This window comes from Vanellus vanellus, assembly GCF_965231255.1.
Source record: "Vanellus vanellus genome assembly, chromosome: 3".
Taxonomy (NCBI): domain Eukaryota; kingdom Metazoa; phylum Chordata; class Aves; order Charadriiformes; family Charadriidae; genus Vanellus; species Vanellus vanellus.
Genome location: NC_138907.1, coordinates 118636638 through 118647547, shown reverse-complemented (window position 1 = coordinate 118647547; position 10910 = coordinate 118636638).

Genomic DNA, 10910 nt, shown 5'->3' with positions numbered 1-10910 from the left:
AGGAGTAGAGAAGCACAGCATCCGAAACAAGCCTGATGAAGGCTAAGTGTAGATGGCCTTAAATATATACAACAGTTGGCGTGCTTGACTCTCTCGCAACTTCGGAACGGTTCTTCAGAAGCTGTTCCTGCACTTTGGAGAGAAGCAGCTCCAGGGATGTCAGACTAGTAAGGGCCGAAAAGCACCTCCTGAGGAGAGTCTGGATGCATGAAGCTGTTAGTGGTCAATGTGCTGTCAGATGCGAGGCGCTGAGGCCTCATTGAGGGTCTGGAGGTCTCCAGAGTATCTCAAACCGAGTGAGAAGAAAAGTGTGGTGTTCTGCACAAGCCTTACATCTGCTCTGCCTTTGGTTAGCTTCTTGCAAGTTCAGGTCCTCATCGCTCAGCGCAGAAGGTATGGGGTGGGTGGAGGAGTGTTTACAACTGATGTAAATATTTGTACTGTTGAGCCAGAGGGAATGATTGGAGAATATTGGAGAATATTGCAACAGTTGGTACAAATGTGGCACATTAATGGTAAAACTTAAAAACCTGTGTAATTTAAATGAAGTATATAACACTCCTGAGCTGCTACGCGGCTAAAATTGGTGCCTTCTCTGCAAACCCAAGAAAAAAAAACACCACTTCTTGATTCCAAACTCTTTATGCACAAGGAAAACTTGTGCATACATGTAGCTGGCTGTTGTTAAGTAAAGCTGCAAAGTCCATTACGTCTTTTTTTTTTTTTTTTTTTTTTTTTGTTACTGAATGAATTTTTATAGGTTAATGCAATGACCAGATGGTGTTAATTTCAGCTGTAATTCTTTGCTTTGTATAGGAATGTAGAAATGTTGTTTGATAGGTTTATCTATGAAAAGGTTCTTGTAAAGCACAGGAAGATAAAGTGGTAAACTTCAGTTGTACCTCATGACCTTGCTAGGGGGAAAGGAAAAAAAACTGTATATTTTGGTAGTCTAAACTGACAGTTTGTGAAACAAACATGACATTCTGTGTTATTTAAGTGGTACAAATGAAATATGAGTTCTAACGGAAGATGCAACATTTGGTTATCTGTATGCCGCGTAAAGGTATACTGCAATAAATGACATTTTGGCAAGAATGCGTCTGATCTCTGGACGTCACTCTATATAATACTTCATAAAGTAGATGTGGCTTTTAAGACTGCCCAGGTCTTTAAGGAAATTGGATTCCAAGTAGGAAACGTGAACTTTGGTGTTGAACATATGGAGTTCTAGCTTGCCGTTTGAAAGGTATGAGTGTGGTCTGTTTCCCTCTTACCCTGCCCTGGATGTCCCGGTTGCAGGGAGCTGCTCTACCCGGAGGCAGCGGTGTGGGATGTGAATGGGCTGTAACGGATACTGGCATGAAATCGCTTTGTTGGAAGCCTGCAGCATTTCATGGGAGCTCTCCTTGCTTGTGCAGTATGTCACCATCCCCAACAAGGTGGAAAAAGCTCTAAATCTTCCACAGGATTCCCTCTTGCTGCCTGTTTTCTGCCTCCAGGAGCCTGAGAGCAGGGAGGGTGACAGGAGCGGCAGCTGCCGACCTTTCTATTAAAATGTACTTCCCAAGACAAATTTGGAGATTGTACCTCTAAGGAGGGAGAACAGAGCAGCCCTGTCTTAAGTATTCTGCCGTACAGAATTACTCTGGGGTGCTACGGCTTGCGCGGGAGGAGATGGAGCAAAACAGAAGCAGAGGAAAATGCCCTTCACAAAACAGGGAAGTCAAAAGCTGCTGCCTGTCTGGGTGGGTCTTAATGCAGTTTATACAGTTATTTTCTTTTCCAAGGCTTTGAGCTGTAAGAAACTTACTTTCTTTGTTCTGTAAGCTAGCCACCGTATCTTTAGTTTATAATCTCCTCTTGCTTGCACTGGAACCATGTGGGCTGTGCGTTTCCCATCAGAAAAATGTTTGGAGGACTGTTGGTAATCGAAAGGTTTTGAGATCAGGCAAAAGAATCGAAGGATTGATTTTAGAAGACTTTGCTTCCATAGCTAAAGAAAGCTGCAAAGTGCTTTCTAACTGCATACAAACTTTGCCAGTTCCTTAAACTGGGTAAAAGATCAGCATTGACTTTTGCATAGCGGTGTCTCACCTGCTCCGAATTCTCCTCCTTGGGGGTTCCCAAGACTTTCGCTTTTCTAGGCAGAGATAATGTGAGAAGGTGGCAGGGAGGGAAAGAATGAATTGCTGAGGAAAAGTGGGAAATTTCTGTGTGAAAACCCTTACAAGTGAAACAGAGCGTCTCATCTGCAGCGTGCATTTGAGAGAAACTTTGTTGTACTGTGAATAATGTGTAGAAGGGATAGTCTGCCTCCGTGTTCTGGCACAGGGCAGCCTGGGTTTTCCCGAGTCACGTTTCTCTTTGCTGTGCTTCCTGACTTTCTTCTTCATCCACGCTGGAGCAATTATCACATTTGCTCTTGTTCACAAGTGAGATGCAAAGAATGTGGCTGGCAGAAACTCTGACCTCTTCTTTGTTCGGGAAAAATGAGCTGGAGGGTGTAAATGCACCGAATGTCAAGGAAGGCAAACTGTGAGAGAAGGAGGACTTTTCACAATTCTCACTTTGTCAGGTTGCATTAGCCCCTACAAAGGAAGCTAAAGCAAATCTAAAAGGCTGTATAATCTTGTAATTGAAATAGAGGACAAGAAAGAAAGAGGGCCGCTCTATGGGGGTACTGAGGAGAAAAGCTATTTCAGACATTTCATAAATGCCTTATCTGAGCCTTCATCAGGGCTAGTATGTACATTGCTGAAAATGAGTAGGGGAATAATGGTGCAGGATGAAATTTGCTCCGTTTGAGGTAGCAGCAAAACTCCAAAAAAAAGCCCTTTAAATATGCAGGAGATGAGACAGAGGCTCAACACCAAATAGTTACTTGGCATTCTGGGGTGGTGTTTAGCTCACGAAACCGGAAGCCTGAAGGACAGCGTTTTTAATAAGCTTGTCAAATTAGAGGACAGCACTTTCACTGCAGAAAATGAAGTGCAGTGTCTGCACTAAGGAAGGATGGGAGAAAAGGTACGGCCTCAGCAGTATGCAGGATCTTACAAAAGGATCTGACAGACAGAAAAATGAAGAGATAGGATGCTGATACATGGGATAAAATATAAAATAGATTCACCAAAAGTAGGTGGTGAATCAGATCTCTTGCTTTTTGATAGCAGTTTTTTCAGTCAAAGGCAATCTAATCTAACAACCTCAGTAAAGCAGTTTATCAGTGTCATGCAGAAAATGAATAATCAAAAGGAGGAAGCTGGGGATTGGTGCAAGAGTTGTAAAGCGGTGCGGAATGGGCTAAGGAGGAGCCTGCAGCAGGCTCTGCAAGACGGGGAGTTAGCAGGAAGAAAAGACCTCATTTTGGGGCCATCTTTCTAAATACTGCCTGAAATGGAAGGGAATATACGGAATTACATTTGCTGTTGGGAATTTGGGCAGCCTCAACAGTGTGAAATATCAAGAGTAGAATATTTTAATGTTCTGACAAGTAATAATTAGCATCAACTTCAACGGGACAAGGTCAGGCTTTGGAGGGGGTAGCAACAGGAATTTCTGCCCTGACCTGGGAATAAGGCAGGGGAAGAAAGGGCTAGGTGAATTAGTCAAATTTAGAATAATTATCTGTGTGATGTAGCTATAAGAAAGGAAAAAATAAATAAATACAGGGTGTAGTACCCAAGGCATTTCCAGCAAACAGAGGGAATTTTCAGCATCGTGGGTATTGTTATACAAAGAACTAGTGAGCCCTTTGCTTCCCATCACCTACATGCTCCAGGATTAATTCGTGCTGAGCAGGAACAGAGGAAAAATAATAAAATGATGTGGGAGTACAGAATCTTCCCACAGTAAACTTAACGGTATTGGGTTTGTCCAACTTGGGAAAACACAGACTGACAGGTCCTACAGTTGCTGTCTGCATGCTTGTTGTGGTACAGGACAATACCAAAGATGGAGATGAATATTTCAGTCTAAAGAATAATATGAGATCAAGAAAAAAAAAAAAAAAGAAGAAACTGGCAAGTATAAACATTGAAATAATTTAAAACCTTGAGAATCCTTCCATGAATGGTAGGGGCAAAAAATCAAAATGGATTGAATACGAAGTTTGGTGTTCAGGAAGATTATGGTATGAAATGTTCCTGAGCCAATAGGATGTCTTTCAGCCAACAGTCTATGTAAAGAATACAGAGAGCAGTTAAAACCCCTTCCTCTCTTATCCTGTTTTTCCTGCTAACATTCTCTAGATCAAGATTGGAGTTTTTCAGGCCACTTCACGACAAGCTGAGAAGAAAGTTCTTTGTCTAATACAGACAAGATCAGCTGAGCCACATTTCCAGGTGGAGGTTTCTGGAAAGCCACCTCTTTTAAGAGAGTAGACTGATTAGGCAAGTCAGCGTCACTTCTGTTAGGAGAAAATGTGAAAGTCTTCTTCAACATGTTTATCATTAAACTTTCCCAATTACACCTCTCTGCTAACACTGCCTGAAAAAAAATCCTAATTCAAATTTAAACCATTATGTTTCTACACTTACCATTGCTTAGAGCAGATAAGCCAGGCTGGGATTCTGACAAGATTTAGCCCCACTAGCATAAAAGCAGCAAATGCAAGAGGAAAGCGTGGGGACAGAGGGAGGATGACGCAATATGTAGCCATCTGGAGCAATATGCTGCTTCAGGTATCAGCACTGCTGGGTTTATGAATTGCCCTTTAGTTTGCTCTGTTGTTCCACACACAGACAGACAGTCCCATCTTACCCTAGTGCCAACGGTCTGGTATTATTTAGCACATATTTTATTTACTCTAGTTCCCTACTTTCCTTCCCCTGGTGTGCTTTAGCATGGGAAAAGCAGATGGGCAGCCTTCTGGACCATTCTTTGAGAGGATAACAAAACATAATTGGGACCAATGTACTCTACTTTGGGTGTGCAAACACACGTGTATATATGTACATGTGCTTATGTGCATGCATGCACACGCACACACACGTATGTGCTAACTGGAAATCAAAACAGGAACTAGGTAAGGGCAACCACTAAATTTAAAAAATTCAGAAAATACAAAGTGCTTTTCGAAGTAGAAAACCCTACTTCAAAATGGCATAAAGCAAAGAATAAATAGGTAAGATTTAAAAATAAAGAAAGATTAGCACTTAGTGGATCTCAGAATAAAGCCATTCCAGTTAAACTAAAGCCATGTGGCTGTTGTATTGAGAGGTCCTCAGCATGAACCCCCACTTGTCCACCCCTGAGAACCTGTGTGGGGGAGAGCTGTATGCTTAAGATGCACCACCAGTCCAGGGGTCCCCAAACTGCGGTACATGTACCACTGCAGTATGCAATATATTTCCAAATAAAACCCCTAAACAAACAAACCTCCAAAAATACACCATCAAAACCTGTCACACCTACCTTATCTCTGGAAGTGATAGGCAGGAGCCAGCTAGATCCCTCCTTCTGTACACAGAGCTAGGAGCTGCTGCAGATGATTGAGGGGACGGAGGGACGGACGGACACTGAGGAAGGGACTGGGGCGGCGTGGAAGAAACTTCTGTTGGTGCCACCAGTGCATTTCTCCCTCCAAACAAAGCCTGGGAACTCCAGTCTTAGGTGACTGGCTAGCTGTTGTCCTAGGGTGGTAAAACAGGTTGCATTTCTTTCTGAGAGGAGAGGGTTTGAGGGCCAGCAGAAACTCAGCAGGAGCTGAGAAATGCAGCTTCTGAACAAGCTATGATGGTGGTGACATCTTTCTTTTCTGCAAGGAGATGCCTCCTGACTTCCATCAGATTTGGAATGAGTAGGTGCTGAGAGCAAGGGGCTGCTCCCTCTGGGAGATGCTCCGGGCTGTTGTGGTTCCCTAAGCATGAGCAACGCTCTGGTCATAAACCTGCTGCTGCCCTGCTTCGGCGCTGCGCTGGATGCCATTCCCCGCTGCAGGACACCAGCCAACGTGTGACCTAAAGGAATCACATAGTTTTTTTTGTTATTCTAGGAGATACACCCAGACTTTTTCATGCAAAGCCTTAGCTAAGGAAAGCTTGAAAGTGTTAAAACTTAAGATATTCTTTGTGCAGAACAAAATCAAACCAACTGGAATTAAGGCTGAAATAATTTCAAAAGGCCATAAAAGAACATTATTGTCGTTTCAAAAAACCTCACAAATTAGAAGCCAACAAAATTCTTAACTTTGCGGGTGACAGAGCACTGGCACAGGCTGCCCAGAGAGGTTGTGGAGTCTCCTTCTCTGGAGATATTCAAAACCCGCCTGGATGCCTTCCTGTCCAACCTGCTCTAAGTGAATCTGCTTTGGCAGGGGGGTTGGACTAGATGATCTCCAAAGGTCCCTGCCAACCCCCACCATTCTGCAATTCTGTGAAAATAAAGTGGAGAGTGCATAAAAAGAGAAAGTTTGCATGTATCACAATCAAGTGAGCCCATGGCCCATCTAATTGCTTATCTATCCATACCTGGAGGATATCTGAAAAGCTACCTTTGCTGGCAATCAGAAATCATCGTAATCATCCATCCTCTGTGGTCAGAGGCCTTCACAGCCCAGCTCTGAGTGAACACCAGGGTTTGGCCAGCCCTTCAGGGACTGTCACATGAGGTAAGTAGGACTGTACATGCAGCTACATGCAGCACACAGCCCTGCCGATGGAGGAATCCGTCCTTTCTCACTCAGTACATCCAGGCCTGAAGTTGACTTCATGAATAACTTAAAAAAGCAGTTGAGTGTTCAGCCTTCATGACCCAGAGCAGTGGGTTAAGAAGGTCTTCTGGGAGTTTTTGTTGTTCTCAGGGTGGCGCAGGGGAAAATACGGTTGTTTTGGAGCTACGTTACCTGTGTTTTATGCCGACTGAAAATGTGGCTTTATTATTATTGCTATTTCTGGAGGAAAAGACAGTTTGAAAATGTTGGTTGATTCTGCTCTTCCTGCTCAAACACTGCTGTTAATGTTTGATAGCAGCCGCCTGAAAACAGAAGCCTTTGAACTGTTTATTGTTCTTGGGAGGTGGCGTGTCTTTTTTGTTACACATATATATATAAACTGGAGCCTCGCTGCAAGTTTCTTGGGCACAGCATAAATGATTAGAGCCCTGTTCAAAAGTGTTGTTGGTTTTAAGTATTCTTTTCGGATGTTACCATTCCTACTTTCAAACAAACCCCCCTCCTGCCGAAGCGCAGCTGTGAGTGCTTGCACAGCTCCAAGGAGTGGTTGTGCGGTCAATCCACAGTAAGGATTAGTCACACATTAACCACAGCTGCAGAAACACGTCTATGGGAAAATCACATCCGAACACTGCGGGCCTTTGAGTCTGCTGCTTATTACCGAGGAGGTGGCTTTCTGCTCCATTTTCCGTTCCATCTCACTCGTCGAGACGAACAGCGCCGGTGCAGGCACGTCCGCAGCGGAGCCGGCCGATCTCAGCGAAAAAGGGGCTTTTTCTGAGATTTTTTGAGCCAGGGAAGCGCCGGGGCGGCACAGGGACCCGCCGGGCGGCACAGGGACCCGCCGGGCGCCGGCAGCTCGCGCGGGAGCAGCTGACGTGAAGGGGCGGGACCCACTGCAACGGCGGCTCCCCCACTCCCGTGAGGGGCAGCCCGAGGGGGCGCTGCCACCAGAGCGGGCAGTCGGGGCGCGGCGCGGCACTTCCCGCGGAAGGGCGCTGCCGCCGCTGCCGCCAGTTCCCGAGGTGGGCTCACCTGGGAAGAGAAGCTCAGGCACGGTCTCCGCCCGCCAGAAAGCCGTGTCCTCAGCGCCTGCCAGAGTAGACGCAGCAACACAGACGGCGCTCCCTCGGAAACACACAGGCACCCAGGCCTCAGGCTGCAGGGAGTGCCGCAGCCTCGCACAGCGCGCAAGTGGTAGCGGTAATAGCGGCTGTGTGGGGTGTGAGCAAGTGGGCGATCTGCTGAGCCTGGTGGCAGAGCTGAGGGAGGAAGTTGAGCGACTAAGGAGTATCAGGGAGAGTGAGGAAGAGAGAGCCTGGTGGTCCCAGGCCTTGAGCTCCTTGAAAGAGAGACCGGGCCAGACACCGGAAATAAAACAAGACCACAGGGATATCCTCTCCTTGCCCTGTAGGGATGAAGGGACAGAAGGCAGCGGCCTGCTGGAAAATGGTGAATGGAGGCAAGTCTGTGGTAGGGGCAGCAAGCGAGCCCCCTCCCTGCCCGCCTCCCCTCCCCTGGTACCGCTGTACAACAGGTATGAGGCCCTGGGTGTGGTAGAACAGCCTAAGGACAATGAGGCTGACAGTCCTCATACCTCACAGGAGCCGCCAGGACCGGGAAGGCCCACTCACCACATTAAGACCACCTCTGCAAGGAAGAAAAGGAGGGCTATAGTCATGGGCGACTCAGCCCTGAGGGGGTCAGAGGGCCCGATATGTAGGGCAGACCCACTCTCAGGGAAGTCTGCTGCCTGCCTGGGGCACGGGTCAGGGACATCACAAAGAGACTCCCCAGCCTGGTGCAGCCCTCACACTACTACCCGCTGCTCCGGTTCCATGTGGGGGGCGACGAATGTGCAGATCGGAGTGTGAGGATCATTAAAAGAGATATCTGGGCCTTGGGACAGTCACTACGGGGATCTGGAGCACAGGTCATTTTTTCGTCCCTATTTCCCGTTGCGGGCAATGACATTGAAAGGAACAAACGAGCTCAATCTGTTAATATGTGGCTCCGTGGCTGGTGTCAGTGGCACAATTTTGTTTTTTTTAACAACGGAATGGCTTATGCGGCATCAGGCCTGCTGGCAGCAGACGGGGGTTGGCTCAGTCAAAGGGGGAGAAGGGTTTTTGCCTCAAAATTAGCAGGGCTCATTAACAGGGCTTTAAACTAGATTTGATGGGGGGAGGGGGTATTATCGGGTTTGCCTGTGACCAGCCAAGGGATGTTGAACCGAGGAAAGGGGGTGCTGGTGAGGGCCTGCAGCCATTCGCTGTGAAATGTGCTGGCTACGCTGCAGGATGCTCAAAGTCTTAGGTAGACAAGCCAGGAACTCCTGGAGCAACAGGAGCCAATGGGGAGGCACCGTTAATACATGGCAAAGGAATGCCGCCTGGAGAGCAGCACAAAGTAATTACAGCTGCTCCAGCCAAGTCAGCCTCAACGAAGACAGGGCTGAAGTGCCTCTATGCAAATGCATGGAGCATGGGGAACAAACAGGAGAGCTAGAGATGTGTGCACGCCTCCAAGGCTACGATCTCATTGGCAGAATGGTAGAAACTTGGTGGGACGACTTCTATGACTGGAGTGTTGGCATGGAAGGCTACAGGCTCTTCAGCAGAGACAGGCAAGGGAAATGAGGAAGTGGTGTTGCCTTATATGTTAACGAGCAGCTGGAATGCATGGAGCTCAGCCTAGGGATGGCTAAAGAGCCAACTGAGAGCCTATGGGTCAGGATTAAAGGGAAAATGGGGAGCAGGGGACATTACAGTGGGGGTCTGCTACAGGCCACCCGACCAAGAAGACCGAGTGGATGAAGCCCTCTATAGACAGATAGGGGCGGCATCATCACGTTCACAGACCCTGGTTCTCATAGGTGACTTCAACCACCCTGACATGTGGCCAGTAGGTCGAGGGAGGTCATTCTCCCCCTCTACTCTGCACTGGTGAGGCCACAACTGGAATACTGTGTCCAGTTTTGGGCTCCCCAGTTCAAGAGGGACAGGGAACTGCTGGAGCGAGTCCAGCAAAGGGCAACTAAGATGATTAAGGGCTTGGAGCATCTGCCTTATGAGGAAAGGCTGAGAGAGCTGGGACTCTTTAGCCTGGAGAAGAGAAGGCTGAGGGGAGACCTTATTATGGCGTACAGTATCTAAAGGGTGGGTTGAAGGAGGATGGAGTCAGGCTCTTTTCAGTGGTTCCAAGTGACAGGACGAGGGGTAATGGGCACAAGTTAGAACACAAGAAGTTCCGTTCAAATACACAGAAAAACTTCTTTACGGTGAGAGTGACAGAGCACTGGCACAGGCTGCCCAGGGAGGTTGTGGAGTCCCCTTCTCTGGAGATTTTCAAGACCCGCCTGGATGCAGTCCTGAGTAATGTGCTCTAGACAATCCTGCTTTAGCAGGGGAGTTGGACTAGATGATCTCTAGAGGTCCCTTCCAACTCTGAAAATTCTGTGATTCTGTGACATCTGTTGGAAGGGTAACACAGCCAGGCATTGGCAATCCAGGAGGTTCTTGGATTGCATTGAGAACAACTTCCTTCTCCAAGTGGTTGAGGAGCCAACAAGGAGAGGAGCTATGCTGGACCTTGTTCTTACCAACAAGGAGGGACTGGTAGACAGTGCCAAACTCAAGGGTAGCCTGGGCTATAGTGACCATAAATGGTCAAGTTCAAAATCCTCGAGGCAGCAAGGAAGGTGCGCAGCAGGCTGACCACCCTGGACTTTGGGAGAGCTGACTTTGGCCTTTTGAAGAATCTGCTTGGTATGGTGCCATGGGATGAAGCACTGGAGGGAAGAGGGGTCCAAGAAAGTTGGTTAGTATTCAAGGACCACCTCCTCGTAGCTCAGGAGTGATGCATACCTACAAAGAGGAGGGCAGGCAGTAAAGCCTGGAGGCCTGCATGGATGAATAAGGAGCTCCTGGACATGACCAAAAGAAAAAAGGAGGCCTATAGGGAATGGAAACAGGGGCGGGTAGCCTGGGAGAAATACAGAGGAATCGTTCGAGCAGCCAGGGATCGGGTTAGACAGGCTAAAGCCCAGATAGAACTAAATCTGGCCAGGGACATCAAGACAAACAAAAAATCCTTCTTTAAGTATGTCAGCGAGAAAAGAAAGACTAGGGAAAATGTGGGCCCTCTCCAGAAGAAAACACAAGAACTGGTTACCCAGGACAGAGACAGAGCTGAGGTACTCAATGACTTTTTTGCCTCAGTCTTTACTGGCAAGGAC